General features: G+C 41.7%; 1 pseudogene; it reads right to left on the minus strand.

Moving 5' to 3' along the window:
• Positions 1-25237, minus strand: part of LOC141127943 (von Willebrand factor A domain-containing protein 5A-like) — a 48688-nt pseudogene extending 23451 nt beyond the window's left edge.
• Positions 25238-25496: the final 259 nt, after the last annotated feature.

A 25496-nucleotide genomic window follows, 5' to 3' on the forward strand; every position in this document is an offset into this window, starting at 1 on the left:
AAAGCCAACTGACACAGGACAAAGCCGGAGATAACATTTCAAAATCTTTAGAGTGCTTTCACACTCACAGAGCCCGGGCGTCGGCGGTAAAACGCCGCAACTTTTAGCGGCACTTTACCGTTGATTTTGCTGTGCTTTTCGGCCACTAGCGGGACGCTTTTAACCCCTGCTAGCAGCCGAAAAAGGGTTAAAAGCTTTGCGGGCGCTGCCAATTGATTTCAATGGACGGTACTCTTTAGGAGCTGTGTATTCATTACTCCCAATTTTTCTGACGCCCTGGCAGTGCACCGCTCCAGTGTGAAAGCACTCGGGCTTTCACACTAGAGTGAATGGAGCAGCTCTTTCGGGGCGCTTTGCAGGCGCTTTTTTTAGCGCTATAGCGCCTGCAAAGCACCTCAGTGTGAAAGGGGTCTAAACGACACAGATGTTCTGGTGCGGCACACCACTTCTAGCCCAAGCCAATTCTGGCACTTCGTCCTACATGTAAAAATCATAATTTTTTTTTTTTTTGAGAAAATTACTCACAACCCCCAAACATTCTATGAGGGCTGAGGGGTGCAAGTGGCTGGTCTTGCCTAGGGTGCAAAATAGTCTAGCGCCGGCCCTGCCATTTTACAACTGCAGTGCTTACCACAGCCCCCCTGGTTGCAGTACCTCTGTACCACCCTACCCCCACTGGTCTCAATCCTCCCCTATCTTCCCTGCTCTCAATGCCCATTGTAATGGTTATGTGTACTGGGCTAATGCAAAGCTGTGTGGGTAGCAGCCATTTTGGTCATCCTAGCCATGTTGTCTTGTGAAGGGCACAGTGACCTTCCAGCACCTTTTTTTGCCCCAAAAGATTTGGCTGCCCAATGACCAGGCCATTTTTTGCGATATGGCACTGCGTCGCTTTAACTGACAATTGCGCGGTCGTGCAACGCTGAACCCAAACAGAATTGACGTCCTTTTTTTCCCACAAATAGAGCTTTCTTTTTGTGGTATTTGATCACCTCTGCTGTTTTTATTTTTTGTGCTATAAACAAAAGAAGACCAACAATTTTGAAAAAAAAAAAAAACACAATATCTTACTTTTTGCTATAGTAAATATCCCAATTAAAAAAAAAAATTATGTTTTTATTTTATGTATTTATATTTTTTATTTTTATGTATTCTTCTACATATTTTTGGTAAAAAAAAAAAAGTGTATATTTATTGGTTTGCGCAAAAGTTATAGCGTCTACAAACTATGAGAAAGATTTATGGCATTTATATGGCGTTTTAATTTTTTTTACTAGTAATGGCGGTGGTCTGCGATTTTTTTGTGGTATTGCGACATTGCGGCGGACAGGTCAGACACTTTTGACACATTTTTGGGACCCTTGACATTTACAGAGCAATCAGTGCTATAAATATGCACTGATTACTGTGTAAATGTCACTGGCAGGGAAGGGGTTAACACTAGTGGGCGATCAAGGGGTTAACTGTGTTCCCTATTGTGTGTTCTAACTGTGGGGGGAGTGGACTGACTAGGAGATTTGACAGAGCGTGGTTTCTACTTTGTAGAAACACATGCTCTGTCATCTCTCCTCAGACAGCATGGGGATTTGTGTGTTTACACACACACAAACCCCCGTGCTGTCACTCGTGCAAGAGATCACGCGTGGCAAAAGAAAGCTCTATTTGTGGGGAATTATAAAAATTTAGTTTGGGTACAGTGTTGCATGACCGCGCAATTGTCATTCAAAGAGTGACAGCGCTGAAAGCTGAAAACTGGCCTGAGTAGGAAGGGGATTTAAGTGCCCGGTAAGCAAGTGGTTAATAAACGGCATTACGCTATATACTCTTTTCCTGTTTTGCCATTCAATATTGAAAATGAGCAAATCCCCACCTGCAAACAAGGAGCCACGTTGGAGGACTACAAAGCCCAGCACCTGAGACGATTTCAAAGCACAAAAGACTTCTGTTATGGAAGTCTATGGCAGCTGGTGAGTGAGTGGGCACATAGGAGGGGAGCACGGATCGCACGAAACTTAGTTTACAGTATTTTGGCACTACAGCACTTTAGCCAGTGACGATGGAACTTATAGGCTCGGTTCACACTGAGGCGACCTGTCAGGTGACTTAGCCGCCTGACAAGTCACGCTCCATTCAGTGCAATGGAACCGTTCTAATCGGAGCGACTCAAGTCGCTCCAACTTAGAAAAAGGTTCCTGTAGCAACTTCAGAGTGACTTGCATTTTATTTATTTATTTATTTATTTTTGCATTGACCTCTATTACAGAAGTCGTTTGCAAGCCGCGCTGAAGTCGCAGTGTAAGGGGCGGCTTTAGAGTCAGGCGACTTTGAAGCCGCCCCAGTGTGAACCCGAGACTAATATCTCACTGAGAAGATCACCAATAATGATTAACGATGGACTGTTTGGACGTTTGATTAATTGAAGATAGGAGTTGAATTTTTTGTTTATGAAACTATTTTGATATGTATTGACACTAGGAATTTATTTTAATCAGGTTTAATAGTAGGAGCGCTCCTTACACATAGGCACAGAATTCCCAGAGTGTCAATGGTTTTCTAGAGTGACAGCACAGCAGAATCAGCAACCACTAAAAAAAAAATGGCACTTACGGAGTCTGCCCATCCTATTACGCATTACCAAGGGAGAAGCACAAGCCATCATTCTATGTCCTTGGTGGAATGTTGAGCCCATCATCATGAATGCTGTAAGACAGGACAGATGATGAGTGATGAGCGCCATTATACAGACTCTACAGGATACTTGTGGATTCCTCACCATGACATGTGACTGTGGTCATCAGGGCTGGAAGAATTCAAAGTGTGTCTAAACCCAAAACCAAGAATTTGATCTATTGCAGCTTAGTACTTAGATGTGGTGGCTGCATTCATTTCCTATTTGTTTTCATACTTTTTTTCCTCCCATATATTTTTTTTACTTGGTGGCCCCACAAATAACATACATATATCAAAGCAGCACTATAGATCTAACAGGGCTCACTGACAAGCTTCACAGCAGGGTAGATCAGCAGGCTGATCAAACCAAAGCAGAGAGCAATAGATGGTGCTCGATGGCTATTGCAGATGGGCGCTGAGAGTAGCCACGCCCCTACGCATTTTGTCAGCAGTGACGTCTTCTGGGGGGATGGGCCGCACACACACAGCATCCCTGTATCTCACTATAAATAAACTCAGCCTTATCACTTGCCTTGCTGATCGCCTAGCCTGTGATAACATCTTATGCGCTTTTGGCCATTATAACTTTGGCCCATCTTCTCCTCTGGTAAGAGGCGTGATGATTATTCCTAGACGGTGGTGGAGATCTTTTTACACCTGAGTTGGAAGAATGCATGTAAATGGTCCCTGTTTCCACCATGGAATATTTGCTTTTTATTATGACATAAGGACATTTTCATATGCACTGTGTTTATTTGCACATTAGATGTTACCTTTATGCATGGTTAAGTGGTGGATATAAACCCGCAATTTATTGAATGCAGTTTCATATTGCACTTTTTGGCACTTTATTTGCTGTTCCATATAGGAACATGCATGTTTAAATATTTGCTGTCCCATATTGCACGTTATAGTTTGCTATTTCATATTGCATTTTTTTGCACAGTACTTTTTAGATCTATAGTGCTGCTTTGATATATGTATATTGGTATCACAATTTTTTAGCAAGCTGCTTTTTCATATTTATTTACCTGGCGGGGATATTTTTTTTTTATACCTTTTATTTCTACAAATAACATACTCCCTGTACCCTCATGTCTACATTTTTTTTTCTACTGTGGGAAGCCATGGTTGTCACCCAGGCTAGACTTTAAATATGTCTGCCTTTGTTCATCACCATTACATAGTGGATAGATGGGACTAGTATTACGCATAATAAAGAAAATGTTTGCGCTTTTCTGGCAAGATCAACAAGTATTTTTTGAAAATGTTCTGAGCCTGAAAAGGAAAAACAAATTCCGCCACCTCATCTACAACGTAAGTACAGATAAGCTGCAATATAAAATGTTTTTGATTAAGATACAATTTAACGCAGTACTGAGGAGGTTATAGCATACACTATATGATCAAAAGTATTGTAACGCCTGCCTTTACACACACATGAACTTTAATGACATCCCAGTCTTGGTCTGTAGGTTTGAATATTGAGTTGGCCAACCCTTTGCAGCTATAACAGCTTCAACTCTTCTGGGAAGGCTGTCCACAAGGTTTAGGAGTGTGTCTATGGGAATGTTTGACCATTCTTCCAGAAGAGGATTTGTGAAGTCGGGCACTGATGTTGGACGAGAAGGCCTGGCTCCCAGTCTCCCCTCTAATTCATCCCAAAGGTGTTCTATCGAGTTGAGGTCAGGACTATGTGCAGGCCAGTCAAGTTCCTCAAACTCGCTCATCCATGTCTTCATGCACTTTGCTTTGTGGACTGGTGCGCAGTCATGTTGGAACAGGAAGGGGCCACCCCCAAACTGTTTCCACAAAGTTGGGTGCGTGAAATTGTCCAAAATGTCTTGGTATGCTGATACCTTAAGAGTTCCCTTCACTGGAACTAAGGGGCCAAGCCCAATCCCTGAAAAACAACCCCACACCATAATCCCCCCTCCACCAAATGATTTGGACCAGTGCACAAAGCAAGGTCCATAAAGACATGGATGAGCGAGTTTGAGGTGGAGGAACTTGACTGGCCTGCACAGAGTTCTGACCTCAACCAGATAGAACACCTTTGGGATGAATTAGTGGAGACTGCGAGCCAGGCCTTCTCATCCAACATCAGTGCCTGACCTCACAAATGCGCTTCTGGAAGAATGGTCAAACATTGCCATAGACGCAATCCTGCACCTTGTGGACAGCCTTCCCAGAAGAGTTGAAGCTGTTATAGCTGCAAAGGGTGGGCCAACTAAATATTGAACCCTACGGACTAAGACTGGGATGCCATTAAAGTTTGTGTGTGTAAAGGCAGACGTCCCAATACTTTTGGTAATATAGTGTATTTCTCCGGGCAGTGATTAGAGATGTGTCCTATTACACAGTCCTGACTTCCTACGTTTCCTTATATTTCTGAGTTAGAGAAGCCCCTGCCTGGAAGGATCAGGAGGAAAGACAGTAAGTAACATTATAAAATATTACATGAGGAGGAGTAGTTTTAATAAATCAGCTATTAGTATTCCCATTAGCAATATCCAAATTTATATTCTGGGATGTGATCTGCCCCCACAGAAAAGTATTAGTAACTGTAGATAGAAGGACGGATTATTTAGACCAGAGTTTACCTTCCTTATTTAAATGTGAAATCATTTGTTAAGCTAATAATCTTTTTTTGTCATATTCGTTATGTTAGAATGTTTCGTTTTCAGAATTCGTTTTGTATAGTCTTTATTTTACTTTTATAGGGGCGCAATTATTTACATTTGTGTATGTTGAGGTTGTTTCATTGTCATTTTTGTTGCAATGACAATAAAGTATTTATCATATCTTTAGTCTATTTTTTTCTATTCCATTCTCCCTAATTCTATTGTATTCTGTTCCTTTATTTTCAATTCTATTCTGCTTTATTCTACTCTATTCTTTTATTTTCTATTTGATTATATTCCTTTATATTCTTTTTTTATTCTGTTCTATTGTATTATATTAAATTATTTTATGTTCTATTCTATTCTTTTCTATTCTATAAAGCAGCCTAAGTAGGAATCATCATCTTCTTTCACTTTTAGTGGAAGTGTTACCTATTAAGTGTGTTTATCACACTTATTTTTGTTTATTTATTCTACTATTTATCATTTTTAGTTAGCGCCACATACATCTTTATTGATTTCTTTTTTCTGTGTGGGAACACTTTTACATGTTGGCAGCTTCTCTTATCCTTATTGTGTTTATTTGAGCAAGTCTAGGTTTTGCGCATTAGTTTCTTTCCTTTCATTGATTAGAATATGCTTCAATATCAAATTCAAATTATATTTCAAATTCAAATTTGGATAAAGCGTTTCATTATTTATTTCAGATTTGTTGAAATTTGTTACTATTATTGGTTGAACTGGTAAACTTGTGTGTTTTTTTTTAACTAAACTATGTAACTATTGCGATTTGGAAATTCGGATACATCCAAATCTCTGAAGAGCAAAAATTTTATCTGAACTTCAGTTCGTAACAAAACGAATAGCACATGTCTACTGAAAACAACATACCTGAAGCTGGGACATCCCAGCGCACAGGAGGTCCCTCCACACGTGTCTTGCGTGTCTTGGTGTCCTTGTTCACAGCTACATAGGCTGTGAGAGAGGAGACAACACCAGACTGCAGACTGGTCTCCAAGATCTTCTTCTTCACATCTTCAGATGGTGACTCTGTTCCATGTTCCAGTTCAGAGATCAGAGTTTTGGCTGCCAGTCTGTGAATTGTGGGCCTGCAAAAGAATAGACAGTGCGTGAGGAAACCCAGACGATGGCCTTTAGTGGATGGTGGCTGAGGATACCAGAAATCTGACAGTCTATGGATGTGGGTCTTAAAAAAAGATAGCTTGTGCGTGAGGAAACCAGGACTATGGTTGTCTGTGGATGGTGGCTGAGAGAAAATAGACAATGAATGAGAAGATCTGAGCTCTGCCAGTCTGTGGATGGTGGGCCTTAAAAAAGATAAAAAGTGCATCAGGATGCCACAGATTTGCTATTATGTGAATGGTGGGTAAGAGAAGAAAGACAGTGCATGAGAAGACACGAAGCTCTGCCAGTCTGTGAATGATGGGTAAGAGAAGATAGACAGTGCATGAGAAGACCCAAAGATCTGCCAGTCTTTGAATGGTGGGTAAGAGAAGAAAGACAGAGCATGAGAAGACCCAAGCTCTGCTAGTCTGAATGGTGAGTAAGAGAAGATGGACAGAGCATGAGAAGACCCAAAGCTCTGTCAGTCTGTGAATGGTGGGTAAGAGAAGAAAGACAGCGCATGAGAAGTTTTGAAGCTCTGCCAGTTTGTGAATGGTGGGTAGGAGAAGATAGACAGTGCATGAAAAGACCAGAGTTCTGCCAGTCTGTTAGTGGTGACTCTAAAAAGATAACCTAGGAAATGTTTAATATTAATGTGGGGTGTTTCAAATACTAAAGATTGACCTTTCCGCGTTCTGCACCGTCAGGGGGAAACGAAGATCATTCTTTATGATTTCATCTTTAAACTTGTACTGCAGACAGACCTCGCCGTCAGCTTCATTCTCCACCTAGGAAATATTTAAAGAAAGTGTAAATCACTTTAAGCTCCGTGTCATTATATATAATGGATAGCATACATGTAAATGGGCGTTAGGTTTAAAGCGGAGTTCCACCCAAATTTTGAACAATATCTGTATGTATTCTCTTCCTTGCCTAGATGCTGACATGCCATTTAAAAAAATTTAAATCGTTGTAATTACCTTTTATTTTTCTATTCTTCTTTGCACTTCCTGGTTCTCCTCCCGTGGGAGTAGGCGTGTTTCTAGCCTCTCCCAGACTCCTGGGAGCTAGTCTCAGGCTTCCCAGGATGCCACTGAGCATGTGCGGGAACGAGCAGTTAATGCTGGGAGCACAGCATTCACCACATCCAGGAAATAAATGCTTGTGGGCTTCAAATGCCCACAATGAAGATGGAAACCGCCTGCAGTGAATAATATAAGTTATTCTTTCCGACGAAATCTGACACAGGCGAACATATTACACACAATATGTGAGTATGTAATGCTGAGAAGAAAAGTTTGTGAATGAACTCAAAAAAAAAAAAAAGGATAGATAGGTGGACCCCCGCTTTAATTTAAGAAACACCTAGTAACCTTGTTCTCACAGTCCCATTTAGCAAGGCAGGTGGGCTTTGTTCAGCAAGTCCTTAGCATATAACAAACGAATCATCTGCTTTTTCGAGCCATTATGTAAACTGAGGTTAGTTCCTGACAAACAAGGTGTCTCCGAATGGGTTCCCTAAAGTAAACAGGCAACTCTTGTATCTTCTTAGTGTTCTGTCAGCAATCAGCCTTTTCACCCAGCAGAATGCTCCCAGCAGAAAGAGTGAGAGAAAAAGATAACCCTCAGTCAGCTCCCATATACAGTATCTCACAAAAGTGAGTACACCCCTCCCATTTTTGTAAATATTTTAATATATCTTTTCATGTGACAAAACTGAAGAAATTACACATTACTACAATGTAAAGTAATGAGTGTACAGCTTGTATAACAGTGTGAATTTGCTGTCCCCTCAAAATAACTCAAAACACTGCCATTAATGTCTAAACTGCTGGCAACAAAAGTGAGTACACCCCTAAGTGAAAATGTCCAAATTGGGCCCAGTTAGCCATTTTCCCTCGCCGGAGTCATGTGTCTCGTTAGTGTTACAAAGTCTCAGGTGTGAATGGGGAGCAGGTGTGTTAAATTTGGTAATGAAATATGAGTGGTGTATCCGCGCAACGGAACAGAAAATTAAAAAATTGGAGAAAATGGAAAAAAAAATTGGAAAAAAATGGAAACAATGGAAGAAATCGCATAAAGGACTGCTGCCTCCACAGATGTGATTTCCACCTAGGTGGAAAAAACAGAAGGTAAGTGAAGGGTTAGTGTGTGGGTGTGGCGCTGTCCTAATTTATAGAAATACTTGGTAAATTGTGTGTAGCCAAATCCCATATGTAAAGTCGCATAAACCAAAATTGCAAATAAAAAATTCAACGAAAATAAAACCAAACATAAAACAGCAAAGTGACCCCCTTTGGAGTGTGTAGGTGTAACGTTGTCCTAGTGGAGAAAAAAGTGGAGAAAATGGAAAAAAAATGGAAACAATGGAAGAAATCGCATAAAGGACTGCTGCCTCCACAAATGTGATTTCCACCAAGGTGGAAAAAACAGAAGGTAAGTGAAGGGTTAGTGTGTGGGTGTGGCGCAGTCCTAATTCATAGAAATACTTGGTAAATCGTGTGTAGCCAAATCCCATATATAAAGTCGCATATAAAGTATAAACCAAAATTGCAAATAAAAAATTCAACGAAAATAAAACCAAACATATATACACACTCCAAAGGGGGTCACTTTGCTGTTTTATGTTTGGTTTTATTTTCGTTGAATTTTTTATTTGCAATTTTGGTTTATACTTTATATGCGACTTTATATATGGGATTTGGCTACACACGATTTACCAAGTATTTCTATGAATTAGGACTGTGCCACACCCACACACTAACCCTTCACTTACCTTGTGTTAAATTTGGTGTTATCGGTCTCACTCTTTCATACTGGTCACTGGAAATTCAACATGGCACTTCATGGCAAAGAACTCTCTGAGGATCTGAAAAAAAGAATTGTTGCTCTACATAAAGATGGCCTAGGCTATACGAAGATTGCCAAGACCCTGAAACTGAGCTGCAAGACCATACAGTGGTTTACCAGGATAGGTTCAACTCAGAACAGGTCTTGCCATGGTCAACAAAAGAAGTTGAGTGCACGTGCTCAGCGTCATATCCAGAGGTTGTCTTTGGAAAATAGATGTATGAGTGCTGCCAGCATTGCTGCAGAGGTTGAAGGGGTGGGGGGGGGGGGGGGTGTCAAGATGGCCACTACCTTGCTAAAGAAGCTGAGGGTGAAGGTGATGGACTGGCCAAGTATGTCTCCAGACCTAAACCCTATTGAGCATCTGTGGGGCAGCCTCAAGCGAAAGATGGAGGAGCGCAAGGTCTCTAACATCCACCAGCTCCGTGATGTCATCATGGAGGAGTGGAAGAGGACTCCAGTGGCAACCTGTGAAGCTCTGGTGAACTCCATGCCCAAGAGAGGGTTAAGGCAGCACTGGAAAATAATGGTGGCAACACAAAATATTGACACTTTGGGCCCAATTTGGACATTTTCACTTGGGCTGTACTCACTTTTGTTGCCAGCGGTTTAGACATTAATGGCTGTGTGTTGAGTTATTTTAAGTGGACAGAAAATTAACACTGTTATACAAGCTGCACACTCATTACTTTACATTGAAGCAAAGTGTCATTTCTTCAGTGTGGTGACATGAAAAGATATAATAAAATATTTACAAAAATGTGGGGGATGTACTCACTTTTGTGAGATACTGTATATATAAACTAATAAGGAGGTCTGGTTACCATAAAAGATGCAGACCAAGGAATAGATGCTTTTCACACCCAAAGCTCTATAAATCCTCCAGTACCCAGCACAGAACTTAAAGCATAAACATAAAGATTCTGAGATGCTCCTCTTATGGTACTTTGTTTGTTTTTGTGTGATCTTGGAGCATACTGCATATTTATTAAATTCCACCCACCCACACCTTAAACCATAGCCATCTTCACAGAAAGCCTGCCTACTCTGTATATATGTTGTCCACTTTCCCTCAGATTGGGTCTTTTGTACCACCAGCAAAGCCTATATCGATCTGGACATATACCCAGACCTCTTCATTTCTGCCAAACCCCATCCCACCCCAACTTTGTAATCTTCATTTAAAAATATTTTTCTGCAGTCTTGAAACTGAAGTAACACACAAAAAACACAATCTACCCTGGGCTCACAAACCTTTCCCTTCAGCTGAGCATAGACAATAGATCTTTGACCGTGAAAGATGGCAGTGGGGACTTTGGACAGAACGATGGCTTCCACACCGGAAGGAAGGGTCCATGTGAGAGAGATGTCCTTCACAGTGGGCTGTAAGGAGCATTTTAGTGCCCGAAGAACCTAGAGAGTAAAGTAAAAAGAAACAGAAAAAATAAGTGTAACTTAAAAGTAGAACTTGGGCCACAAATAACAAGATAAAATGAAAAATAGACTTTAATGCAATATCCACCTTCGATTCAGAGATTTTCCCACAGTACTTTTTTCTGTCCTCAGTCTGATGGCCAACATCATTCAACCCACGTGCTTTGAACCCAGGTCCTCCTAAGTCCCAGCTTGTGACTGAACAGTGAAAGGAGAAGCAGCACAGTGGTCAGCTCACCTGTGATTCAGGATAGGGGAGTGTATGAAGGGGAGTTGCCTATATGGCAAACATGAATAGCATACACACACCTATAAATTAATCCCAGCTTTCTTACTACTTTATAACTTTAAGATCAAGGTTCATCTTCCTGGTGGGGTGAACTGAGTACCTTTTTATCCTTCACCCTACCGGATTTGGATCTACCAAGAGTTCAAGGTAAATCCTGCCTGTTCATGGTTTGCGGTCCTGACAAACGAATACAGGATTATGCAGGGTCGAATGCTTTGTGACCATAATGCACTGCAAAGGCCTTTGTTCTTAGGTCATCTGGCTTAGGAAAGCAATCATTGCGGCTTTGTTTGCGTGATTTTTATTTTATGTTGGAGTGCTCAAAGTGCAGTATCATTTGCCTGGGTAAGAGTCTGTTTGGAATATTAAGGTAAACCCTATATGTTTATGTGGGATTTAAGGATATGTTTTCTGGGATTTTTTCCGTTTTTTTTTTTTTTTTTTGGGAGGGATGGTACGGGTTATTAGAAGTTTCATGTGAACTGTGTTGGAGTTTGTTGATAAAGTGGTGTGTCTAATAATTGTTTAAAGAAATTTATAATAAAAAAAAAGAATATATATAAAAAAAGAAGGGAAACCCTATACCGCTTTCCCCACCCGTTTTTCTTTTATTACTACTTTTAATATGTTATGAATCTTATTGAGGTGCTGCAGTTGTATGTAATCTAAGCTAATTAAAAAAAAAATTAAAAATTCTACAGCCAAATATGTGTTGCCGCTGCTGTCACTTAGACTGTCTGTGATAATAACACTGTTCCATAACACTACATACAGCTTCAAGGCATTCCCCAATCATGGTATTTAACCACTTGCCGACCAGCTCACGCCGAGTGTCCAAGTGTCCTCCGCAATGTCGCACTACTGCTAAAAATCGCAGATCACCACCATTACTTGCACAAACCAATCAATATACGCTTATTGCCAATTTTTTTACATATTGGCCTAAACTGATGAAGAAATTCGTTTTTTTACAAACAATTTTGGGGATATTTATTATAGCAAAAAGTAAAAAAATATTGTTTTTGTTAGAAAGTTTCTTTAATCTAATATCTAATATACATCAATTAACAAATATTAACAAATTAATGAATGAATTAGATCTTTACAGAATAATTGAGTTGTCTATATCTATATATTTATATCTTTTAGTTATGGAAAAAGTGAAATTATATAGACTCTTATACTTGTAAAGGTATACATATTGTTATAAGCTTCATAAATATTCCTATGGAGAACCAAACATGTGTTAGTAATTAGGAATCGTGTGTTGGTTTCCTTCACTTTCCCCATCACGAGAAGGAAGGATTCACATTTCTTAAGATATAAAAGATTATGTTTTAATTAAGATTATAAGTTCTATATGCTACAATATTTCTTGCTTAGGATATTAATAAGTACATTGGGTTTTCAATGAATATAATATATATACTGATTTACGTAGCATTTGATTTATATGTTAAAGAATATCCTATACTTAAAATAGTTTAACACATTGTTCTTGCCCACTCCTCAGGAATGTCAATGCATAGAGACTGAGCAACTCCCACCATTACTTGAGCGGGTTAAAGCCCGTGGTTTTCTGTAGAACTACAAGACAATTGAGAACCTTAAACCAGCCTTTTTAGGAAGGAGGGGTCAGATTTTAGGAGTAAAAACTAGGAACAGAAACACAGTTGGGCAGATTTGCTGGAGTTACACAATGAGACATTGAAGGAAGCTGACACAGCTTCATATACACACAAAGACACACATCTGATTCAATCTTCATTTTACAATTATTGATGTTATTTTTATATTTTACATTTTGATATTTGTTCTTGTAATATTCAATTTTATTATTAAATCAATTTTTGAGTTTTTACATGAGAACTGAACGGATTTTCTTTGAACTTTCCTCATCAATATAATTTACAGAATATCGGTATTAATACCATAAAAACTGTGTTTTACAGTTTTTTTAACAGTTTTTTTCAAAATTGTCGCTCTTTTTTTGTTTATAGCGCAAAAAATAAAAACCATAGAGGTAATCAAATACCACCAAAAGAAAGCTCTATTTCTGGGGAAAAAAAAAGGATGTCAATTTTGTTTGGGTACAGCGTCGCATGACTGCGCAATTGTCAGTTAAAGTGACGCAGTGCCATAAAAATGGCCTGGTCATTGAGCAGGCAAATCTTCCAGTCTGTAAGTGGTTAAAGGATTTATGTGTTTTAAATGTTGGCCTTGAAGCCTTATGAAAAGACTCTTCCCAGGGTGTACATTATTTTTTAAAACCTTTTTTTTTTTGCATTGGTACATTTCTACCATAGCAATGCCCAGCCCCCCCTGCACTTTTATTAACAATAAACATACGCAGAACTAACAAGATTCCCCTCTCATAGACTTCCTTGGGGTTCAATTGCCAAGTTTGAATTTTGAGACTAAGCAGGATATAATAAACCCTTCTCAAATTAAACCCAGGCATCGCAAAAGCCCCTTGCGCTCAGTGATGCGCTCAGTGATGAAGGCATGGGTCATGGCCCAGGGAGGGTGAACGCCTAGCCCAACCAGACTTTCTCCTAATACCCCGCTGTGGAGGAACCCCAATTTAACCCACTTCTTCGGTTACCTGGATCCAGTGGTATGGACTAAATATGGTATTAAAATCTTGCTCCACATTGTATCAAACAGTACTTTATTGTCATTCGATTAATTAAAAATAAAATATGATTTGCCAAACTCACATTTCTTTAGGTACATTCAATTGCGGCATGCTTTTTGCTCACAATTTGGTAGGGAGCCCCGTGACCTTGAGCCCAGCGACCTAGAGCTACTGACTAGCAGTGAATCACTGCAAAAACCAGTTTCCTGCTTATATAAAGATTTATTCCATGAAACAACCCTACTGTTGGGGCCTTGCAGGAGAGCTTGGGAGGCCATAGCCCCAGGACTGGACAGAGACGATTGGGACGATATGCGGGGGACTGCATTCCAGTATTTAGTATCTAGCAGAGATAGATTGATCCACTACAAGTTCCTACACAGAATCTACCTCACCCCGGCTAGACTGGCAAAGATGTTTGGAACCCAGCACTCCCTGCGCTGGAGATGCGCTGCACCCTTAGCTAATTTTATGCATATTTTCAAAATCAATTAAAGCTTATTGGCAAGCCATTGCCTCCTGTATAAGGTCGGTCACTTCAATCTCTATCCCGTTGTCCATTGAGGTGTGTCTTCTACACTTAGTGAAGCCTCTGGCTACTACCAGGGCCATTCGAAACCTTCTTACCCTGTTACTGTTTTATGCTAAAAAGCGCATTATCCTTTCATGGAAGAGCTCTGTGTCACCGACTTTGGAGTCTTGGAAAACATTGGTCAACAAGGCAGTACCCTTTTCCAAGGCTACATACTTGAGCAGAGGGGCTCTGAACAAATTTGAGAAGGTTGGGGGGGGGGGTGGATGGCTTCCATGGACACCGCGTCAGATTAATCACACTAGAACACAGCCCAGGATCCTTGGTAGGCATAGTAACTCGGAGAGGAGATTGTCTTGAAGGGAAGGGCTAGAAATTAGTGAGTGGTCGAAGAACTGGCACACTGCATATTTGGGGATGAGCAACTCTCCTTAATTGAACCATGTCACTGGGGGGGCGGGGGGGGGAGAACGTCACTACTTCACGGAGGATATCTGCTAGATCAAATGGGAAGTTGCGGAACTGTATCCTTGTGTTATGGTAGACTGCCTCCGGCTGGAGGTAGGAATGTTCGTGTACCTATTTGGGCAAAGTTAGGGGGGTTACATCACAAGCTTATGTGATACCTTTTATGTTGTACTGTTTTCTGTACCGGTAAGTTTGTGGCCGGTTGTTGCTCACAATGTGTGGCTTGTTATAACATGTATTGTATAAAACTAAATAAAAAAATAATTTTCAAAAGAAATCTGCCGATCTGTACCGATATAAGCTCCGCTCCAGGCGCCGAAAAGCTGATTCCTTTCCTTCGCTCTATGACTCACAGCTGCAGTGGGCGGGGGGCCGAACCGTCCCGCTAATGTCAGCCGGGGAGGAGGGGGAGAGAGGAGAGAGAGAGGAGAGAGAGAGACGACAATCAGCTGAGCGCCTGGAGCCGAGCTCATACAAGGTACAGATCGGCAGATTTTTTACATTAAACAGGCACAGGGACACATGTTGTTAAGGTACAGAGGGGATAAGAAGACTTCATAGTAGATACGAGAGGAGCGGGGGGGGGGGGGGGGGGCTGGTAGAAGCAAGGAGGGGAGGGAGAAGGAGGACAGAAGACACAGACACAGGGAGAGCTGCAGATAACAGGACCACGATATCAGGGATCACCAGCCATGGTAATCGTGGTCTGTTTGCAGAGGGGAGGGTATAGTCAGGCAGCATCAGACATGGTTTTTAGGCGATACAGGGGGCCAAATGACACAGCACAAGCACTGTGCTGTATAACATGCTTTAAAGGAACAGGATCTGTTTTTTTTGGGTTAACAAACGCTTTAAGCTTTCAAGTTGTCCATTTTCTGCATTTGGAAGATTTATTCTCATTTTTGCGTTCTAGAAGGATACACTGTATATGCAGGTCTCCAGTATACTCTTACCTTGGGTTGCATGCGGTCTTTTCCAGTGGTAAACTCAAAAGTTCCACTTCCTGCCCGGGCCATGCCTTTAATAAGGGATGTGGAGGCTCCTTCACCGATCCCAAATGTAAAACACCTGCAAAGATCGAATACGCTTTAATAATTCCCTGTTATTGGCTGCACAGGACAATAACAAATGAAAGCTCTCTAGCATCAGGCCATTTTAATAAGCAAAGATTTGGCACTTTTTGATGGCCCTGAAGCTAGCCTGTCCCTTTCTGCCTTTTGCACATTTCTATTGGCCAATGAGGCAACCTATTATAGTGCTGGGCTAGTAGCAGAGTGTGTGCGTGCATGGGTAGGGCGGGGCAGGCTCGGAGTGTGCCTGCCAGAATGGTCCTCTGTCTCGCCAGTAGGTGGCAGAATTCTCAGGCCATTTTTAAAAAGGCAGGTGGTGGAGGATTATTGGACTCCATGTTACTATACAGAGAGCCAGGATGCAGTGGTCAGATTTTCATCTTAAATAGAAGGGTGGAATATTTATCATTACCGGTGTTTTTTAGAATTTTTCTAAACTTCGTTGATCACTTGCTTTGTGTTCCCAACTTCTCCGTCTGTGAAGACAAAAAGCTGAAGAGAGGACAGAGAAGGGATCAGATACAACAGAATGAGACAAAGCTGAACAAATCACACTGGATCCAGAATGCTGCAAGTATTAATAGAGCAACAGAGGTCATCAACAGAGTTTACCAGCTTGCTGCCAGTGTACATACGTTGTATATAAATGGCTGCAGCTATGATTCTGGTACAATTTTTTTTTTTTTTTTTGAGACGGTGATTGACATTCCTGTAAATGTGATCAGAAGGGCTTTACAGCTGCTTGATCACTTTTACAGTGCTTGGAGGAGGCTGCCCCCTGCCACCACTGCCAGCCGCCTCTGCAGTCCAGGACCTCTGTTACCTGATCTCCTCTGTGACAAATGAAGCCAGAAGCAATGAGAATTTAATCACTTCTGGTTTCAGAGCCATCACTCGGAGGAAGGAGATGGGTCCCCGAAACGCGTTAGTCTGCCGACATCGCCAATCGTTTGGTCTTCCATCGCCACATTGATTGACCATTAGAGAGTGTCTTGCATATTACTTCTGTTGTTTGTGAGTATTAATTTGGCTATTTGGTTTCCTTTAATAAACCTTGGTTAATACACTAGGCGTTTGCGTCCCGTGTGTTCTTTTTTCAGAGCTGTCACTCCCTGTCTGATACAGCCAAGGAAACAGCTAATCAAACAGATCTGTGTTTGATCAGCTGCCTTGGAGGCCATAAGGAGTACTTGTCACTGCCCAGAGCTATCAAGGGATGTGTTCACCTCTTGTGATAGCAATAAAGTTAAATGAAAAAAAAAAAAACTATTCAAAAATTGTAAAAAAAAGAAAAATGTAAATTCAAAATAAATAAATAAATCACCCCCATGCTCATACACAAATGCAAAAGCTCCTGTAGGTTGGGCATGTATATGTAAACGGTGATTGCACCACACATAATGTATTACTGAGAACATTAGAGTGGGAGCAATAATTCTAGCAGCATAGCTCACGTTTACCTTTAAATTGATAACTTGTAAAAGCTTTTAATTTGTTGTCTATGGACAATTTTAGGTACTGTAGGATGTTGCCTTTTCAGAGGCATATGCAATTTTAAAATCTTGACATGTTTGGTATCTATTTACACGACGTAACGGCATCTTTTATATTTTACAAAAAAACAGGGTATTATGTTGTGTTTGTGTGCACTAAAATTCATTCAAGGGTATATTTTCCTAAAAATTTGCATTTGATAAATGGCTGCACAAATATCGTGTTACACAAAAAAATTACAACAGCCACCACTTTATTCTCCAAGGCCTCTCCTTTCAGAAAATATATTAAAAAAATGCAGATTTTAACATTTATGTGAAAAATGAATACATTCCCCATTGTAGGTAAGTGGTTAAACTTTAATTTACTGTTTTGCCTTACAATATAAAATGTATACTGAAGTTATACTATGTGGCAGGGTGAGCCTGTGCCATTAATGATGCGGTCTGGGCCAGGTTTTCTTGGCAGCAGGCACACTAATGATGCAGGTGTGCACTGCATTCATCTTAGAATCATAAGTAGAGGTGAGTGCCCCACCCTCCTGAGGGGGTCAATGACTGCAAGGTAGCTGTGAGAGGTGCACGTTGCACCATACTGTCCAAACGCAGGACAGATTGAGGCATGAGCCTGAGAGAGAGACAAGCTGGGGCAGATGGAGCAGCTGGGATGCTGTAGTAAAGTCGCAGAGCTTATGTACAACAGGCGTGCGCGAGCACTGGATGTGTTTGTTGGTCAGAGAGATCAAAATTACTAAGTTGAGCAGTAGAGCTGCATAGAGAGCATCTGGCATGGAGTAAACTCACGGTTTGGCACTACCAATGAGCTACAAAATTCCCAAATTGTCACAACTATATGAGAACTTCAGGCAAAATTCAAAGTCATACATAAGTTGCTAATAAGCTCTGTAACCCCATAACCCAAGAAACTCTCCTCTTTCACACTGAACACTGAATAGCAGCTAGTCTACCAAATGTTATATAGCCTCTCTGACCTGCCGGGGGTGCTCGGCTCTCCCGGCTGTTTGGTAGATCTTCTTTAGAGGTTGGAGAATTTCTGTTCCTCCAAAGCTGGCGTCCATTTCATTCACCTTCTTTACCGCCTCCTCCATAGACTGCTGTGTGTACTCCACACTCTCCCTGGGGAACATTTAACAAGGTCATGTTATACAGTTATACAATTTTTTACTTATTATAAAACCACATTTCTTGAAGTTCATTGAGGGACACAGGAATTTTGGTGCAGTTGGGTTATCCTGCTGACTACAGGAGAAATTAGGCATGGGTAAACAAACAGAAATGTAGGCCAGCCTAGTATAACCTCTTTCTCTTTCTCATTCATTGAGGGGCACAAGAATTCAGAAACTGTCGGGAAGTCCAAAAGCAGCCCAACTGAGGGGTGGTCAACAGCAAAAAACACTAGTAGAACTATGTTAAAACTACAGAACTAGAGAGCGCCTGCAGCTCGAAGAGCAGCTGCCGTCAAACGAGGCCTGAATGTCCACCTGGTAAAACTTAGAGAACACACAAACGAAGACCAGGTGGCAGCCTTACAAATTTGGGAAACAGTGACCTGTGGCAGAAAAGCTCAATTAGCACCTACTGATCTGGTAGAGTGTGCCCTGACAGATAATGGTGGAAGCGGATCCTTAAGAATATAAGCTTGAATGAAGATCTGTCTGAGCCACCTGGAAATTGTGGGACAGGAAGCGAGTTCCCCTTTATGGGGACCAACAGGAATGACAAAGACAAAGTCGGTCTTCCTAATGGAAGCAGTGGCTGGGAGGCAGACAGGTACAGCTCAAACTACATCCAGGCAATGGAAAGAGATCTCTGATAAACTAAAGGGACACATGCACAACATCCTGGAAGTCCTGGTCCTCAAAATCAGCTGGTTCCTGTGTGGTAGCAGAAAAGATTATTTTAGTTCAAATGGGTGAATTTTTTTTTTTAAGTGAACTAAATTCAGATCCCACAGTCACAGGGAAACTACGTGAGAGAAGAACTTAATAAACTTAATAAAAGAATGGGAAGCTACTGATCTTTCAAGCACAAAAGATGTGTCCCTTCATGTTACTCAGGGTTACATGCTGATCTGGGCCCATTTGTAGAAAGACCAGGATCCGCCTCTGAGGAGAACTTTTCTTGCCAAGCGAAGTAATCTTCCCATGGGCGATCATAGACCTTGCAGGAAGCAGACTTTCTAGTTTTAAGCCTCATAGGGCTCACCAATTGAGAAATGTCTCTGTCTTAAAGAACCTGGGTTTAAACAACCATGCCACTAAAGCCAGTAGCCATGAGGGAGAGTAATAAACGGGTCCTTGAGACAGAGGACCCCCAATGATCTGGAAGAGCCCACAGAGCATCTGCCAAGAGTGTGATCGGGCCAGAGTACCACATCCACCTAGGCCAGTCCAGAGCTTTAAGGATCACTGGAATTTCCATCTGGGGAGCGGATGAGGAAAGAATTTCAGGTGGGGAAAGGCACAGATGAAATTGTATTGATTACACAGAGCCACAAGAGCATCCACTGCTTTCATCAGAGGATCCCTGTACCTAAAGGCAATTTGTTGTTGAATATAGAGATCAGGAAGTCCACTTCTGCCATTCTCTATCTGTGACTCAAGTCCAGGAACACTTTTGGGTCCAGATGCTGTTGGTGTAGGTAGTCTGGCTTCCAATTTTCAATGTCTGTAATATACATAGCGTAAGGGCCTGGAATGTGGAGTCCTGCCCAGGACACAATCATTTCTATCTCTCTTGTCCCTTCTGGTTGCTCCCTGATGATTTATGAATGCCACCCTTGCAGCGTTGTCCAACTGAATCCTGATCATTTGACCCTCCAGTTGGCATTTCCAGCACTGCAAGGACAGACAGATCACCCAAGCATCCAGTATGTTTAAAGGGAGACGTCCCCTGCTTCAACAGGACACCTTCCCAGCCTGATAGGCTGGTGTCCATTGTGAGGATCTTCCATGAAACTAGAAGGAAGGACTTCCCCAATTCTAGAGAAGTTTTCCTGAGCCACTAGGCCAGAGATAACCCAGTTTTTGGTGGCAAATAAATCTGTCTGTCCACGATGACAGGGTGTTGCATTGTAGGGATCTGGAGTGCAAATGAGGCAGCTTCAAAGGAGGCTACATACAGAACAAGAACTCTCATGCAGAAATGGAGTTGAGCGACTCCTAGACTGAAGATTCCAAGTCTGGTAATAGAGAGCTTAACATTTCTTCTGGAGAGGAAAAACTATTCCAAGCGATGAGTCGATTCCAATGTCAACTTCTAAAAGTTTAGGACCCAGTTGAATCTCTACAAGCTTTAGATGGCTTGCACTACATTGTCAGCCGGAACTTGCACCAACTGTGCCTCCAAAAGAAGATCATCCAAATATCCCACAATGGAGATGCTCTGATGCTCTGCAGCAAGACTAGCACAGGAGCTAGCATCTGAAAACTTGAGGAACACAAGATAGACTGAAAGACAGAACAACAATCAGAAAGTGTTTGGGATCCACAGCAAGGTCAAGGACCTTGATGTCCACAGAGGCCAGAGGATCTTGCTGAATGCGGGAGGCTATGACATACCTGATGGATTCAATACAGAATTTTTAAACATGAATGATGGCATTTATTGCTTGACATCCAAGATAAAACTTGGTTTGGGAAGTTTGAATAGGCTGGAGTAGAACACCTGAAACTGTTCTGCCACAGGTATTGGAGCAATGACCCCCTGCTCCAGAAGATCTCTGGGAGCTCCAAGGAGATCTGCTAATCTGTGGGGTGACGCAGGTAGGTTGGAAGACATGAATTAGGGAAGGAGCCGAGAGTGAAAATCTAGCTTGTAGCCCATGGAAACCCCTCCCACGCCCAAGCATCTGAGATGCTATCCAAATCTGGGATGCTATCTGGCTATCCAAATGTCCACAAAGGCTAGCAGATGTAACCCACTTTGGAAAGGGGGGTTGCCCCCCCATGCTGAAGAAGTTGTAGGGTTCAGAGGACTTACATGTACAGATTTTGCAAATGGTCTGGGATCCAGGTTTAGAGTAGGCTTTGGAGGTAGAGGCCTGAGATTAACAAAAGGAACTTTTATTCCGTGGAAAATATGAGCCTTCCCCGGCTGAGCCCTAGGCTTTTTCTGCTGAGTTAGATGGTACTCCTGCTCCAAGTGGTTGATGAGGGCCTTCAGGACAACTCTAAAAAAAAGACATTGTCACTCAAAGGGTATGTGAATCAGACGCTTTTGTATGCTCATTCCGCATCCCAACATTTTAGCCGAAGGGTCCTCTTCATGTTGATGGACAGGAGGCTCAAACAAGAGTTGAGATAAGAAAACTCTAGCAAACTGTCTACACAGTAGTTCGAGATTATCACAGAACTGATATGTTCCCAACAGCCACACACCAGTCATATGCAAGAGCCCATACTGTAATAAGGTTAATCACAGATTCAAACCTCAGAATAAAACTGCTTCACTAAAGCCTCATACACACGATCGGACTTCCATCGGACTTTTCCGTGGATTTTGGTCTGAAGGGCATTGGACATGAACTTGTTCTGCATACACACGGCAGAACATTTTTAGCCAACTTTCACCAAATCATGTGGTTTTTCAGCTCTTTACCGCCACCCTTTGGGCAACTTCTGCTATTGTTTTCTGATCTTTAGCATTGGTTCTGAGCATGCGTGTTTGTACTTTGGACTTTAGTCCTATGGACTTGTGTACACACGATCGGATTATCCTCCATCAGACATTTGTTGCCGGAAAGTTTGAGAGCATGCACAGTGAACACTTGTCTGTTGAAAAACCGAAAACAATTGTCTGATGAAGCATACACACGATCGGATTGTCCGATAAAACTGGTCCGTCGGACCATTGTTGTCAAAAAGTCTAATCGTGTGTATGGGCCTTTAGACTGCCCAATCTTTATACTCACGGGAAGAAAGCCTCAAAATGGGAGCCAAAGCCATAAATATTAAAGTAACATCCAAGAGGTAAACTCTTCAATAGAAGAACCAGTGTCTCCTGCAGAGAAAAGATAATAAATTGGGTCACTGGAAAGGAAAAAAAATATATAATTTTATATAACTAGGAGTATATATAATTTCTTTATATCGAACAAACAGTACTTTTTTGGGGCAAAAAATATGCAGTGATATGCCACATGGGTTGGGCTTTGACCCAGCTATTTAGATTAATGGCTAGGTTGACAGAGACAGGTTTTCCTTACCTGCTTTCCTGGAAAAAGGCCCATTGTTTATAGCCCTATATTATACATTTAGTCCCCTACATATGAACCTTCAAGTTGCAAACGTTCAAAGATATGAACATGCGTTTGCATGTCCAATCGAGTGAGTTAGTCCACATTTCCGGCATACATTTTAATGCGTGCATCCTCTGCCAGTGGTTGTACCTCTGTGTACTTTACTGTATACACTACTGTAGCTATATTAACCTTTTTTTCCATGTATTATTTGTGTGAAATGTGTTATAAATCTATTACAGCAATTTAATGGGCCGATTGTGTCAGTTGGATACCTAGGCTAACTTTGTTGGACTTACAACCAAATTGGACTCACGAACGTGTTCTAGGAACGGAACTCGTTCGTATGCACGGGACTTATTGTAAAGGTCAATAACTTAAACTGAAATTTACGCTCACAGCTTAATGCGTTGGAGGACTGCTTCTCCCTCCCTGTCTGCTCTGATCAGAACCATATTTGTTTAATGGAAACTGAGGTTATGGAAATCCCTGTGCCCTCCAGTTATCTATTTAAACACTGATAATTGCTGTTTCTATGACTGGATGCTTTAAATTCACACAGGTTCACCTTATTTTCTACTGTAAGAAATCAGTCCCAGGTTGGATTAACTTCTCTAAACATCACACTTAAAGCGATATTAAAGTCTTGTTTTTTTTTTCTAAAATAACAAACATATTATATTTATCTGCTCTATGCAGCAGTTTTGTAAAGCACAGCTCAGATCCTCCTCTACTCGAGTCCCACGCCAGCGCTCCTGGCCCCTCCCTTCTGCCAGCTGCCCACATATAAAGCAGCTTGCTCTGGGGGCACCCAAGCAGGCGCGCTTCCAAGCCACGGCTCTGTGTGTCCATTCACACACAGCTTGACCCCACCATCTCAGTCTCCAGATTGGCTCACTGGCTGTAAATGACAGCAGCGGGAGCCATTATCAGGAGTGCAAGTCCCCAGAGAGGTAAGGCTCCCGTGGACATCGCTGAATTGAGAGGGGGCTCAGGTAAGTATTGGGGGGGGGGGCTGCTGTACACAGAAGGTTTTTTACCGTCATGCTTAGAATGCATGAAAGCAAGAAACCTTGTGCCTTTACAACTACTACTTTAAGTAAATAAAGTCCCCTTATTTGATGATCAGGAAGGCTAATGATAGCATTGCAAATGAAGCAGTTTGAGCTACTTGTCAGCTCACATGCAGAAAGTAAACAGTGAACAGGAGCATCAGTTAGGGGATGCAATCATACATCAAATCAGATTAAAGGCTGAGAAATAGATACAATCACAGGTAAAGCAAATTAGATTAAAGGACAACTGTATGTTTATTAAAAGATAAGTCACCCCACATCCGGTAGACCCGAGTGCTGCCACATAAGCACCTGACCAGTGCCAAGATCGGCACCTTTTGCCTTCAGCTCTTCCGATGCACTGTGAGGCCTATGCTTACTTTTGCGGCTTCAGCATTGTGGTTCATCCTGAGGGAGGCTGTTGTAAAGGCAGAAGGTTTTTTTATCTTAATGCATGCTATGCATTAAGATAAAAAGCCTTCTGTGTGCAGCAGCCCCCCATAATTCTTACCTGAGGAGGTCTAGGGCTAGAATTATTGCTCTCGCTCTACCGATCATGGCGATACCTCACATGTGTGGTCTGAACACCGTTTTCATATGCGGGTGCTACTCACATATGTGTTTGCTTCTGCACGCGAGCCCGGCGGGACAGGGCACATTTAAAATTTTTTTTTTTCTTATTTATTTTACCTTTTGTATTTTTTATTTTTACACTGTTCTTTAAAAAAAAAAAATTGTGTCACTTTTATTCCTATTACAAGGAATGTAAGCATCGATTGTAATAGAAAAAAAGAATGACGGGACCTCTTAAATATGAGATCTGGGGTCAAAAAGACCTCAGATCTCATATTTACACTAAAATGCAATAAAAAAAAAAATGTCATTTAAAAATTTTTTTTAAAAATGGCCCTTTAAGAGCTATGGGCGGAAGTGACGTTTTGACGTTGCTTCCGCCCTGCAATGTCATGGAGACGCGTGGGGGCCATCTTCCCCTCACTCGTCTCCATGCCCAGCCAGAGAGAGGGCCCGATCGCCTCAGCCGCTGCCGACGGCTCCGGTAAGGCGCAGAGGGCAACGGAGTGCGACGGGAGGGCCCCTCTCCCGCTGCCGATAAAAGTGATCTTGCGGTGAATCATGGTTAATGCCTTGCGTTGGTTATAGAATTAGCGGCACTGGAGGTGCTAAACTGCACAAAGCAACATAAGAAATGTTGAGCACTAAAGGCACTTACATAAGGGACAACCCATGGCCTGCCAGATACCAACTGTTTAGTAGTTACAAGTATCCTGAAAAAATGATTCATTCCGTCTGTCTTAGATGGTCAAATTGGGCAATTTACTGACCCTGGCACTATGAATCCGCTGAGGGGCATATGGCTCAGAGTTCATTGAACATTCCATACTCCCAGACCGGTCCATGAGGAAAATAAACTCGCCGCAATTGGACTGCTCCTGTCCAGCTGGAAAACTTGGGTAGAAATTCAACATGGCCATTGACTCCGCCATAATGGACCCTACAGAACACAGGGAGAAAATAAGATTGTAACAAAGAGACTGAGAAAAAAATGTATATAACAAAGCTTTTACAGATGCCACATATAAACTATTAAACATATAAACTATTTTAATGGCCTTCACCACTGACACAGACTATTATTGTTATTACCAGTAAATTTTTGTCTTTCACCAACAGTTGTTTAGGGGTAGATATATTTACCTGGTTTTGTCATATTCTCCTTATTGGCTTACCCTTACACTGGCTATCCCCCACCCCCCATTCAGTTCATCATGAATGATGCTGCTAGACTCATCCACCTTACCAACCATTCAGTGTCCCCCACCCCTCTCTGTCAATCCCTCCACTGGCTTCCGCTCACCAAACATATTAAATTCAAAATACTAACAATAGTTAGTTACAAAGCCATCCACAGCTCTGCCCCCAACTACATCACTCACTTAGTCTCAGAATATCAATCAAATCCTTCTCTT

Source organism: Aquarana catesbeiana, linkage group LG01, assembly GCF_042186555.1.
Source record: "Aquarana catesbeiana isolate 2022-GZ linkage group LG01, ASM4218655v1, whole genome shotgun sequence".
Classification (NCBI taxonomy): Eukaryota; Metazoa; Chordata; class Amphibia; order Anura; family Ranidae; genus Aquarana; species Aquarana catesbeiana.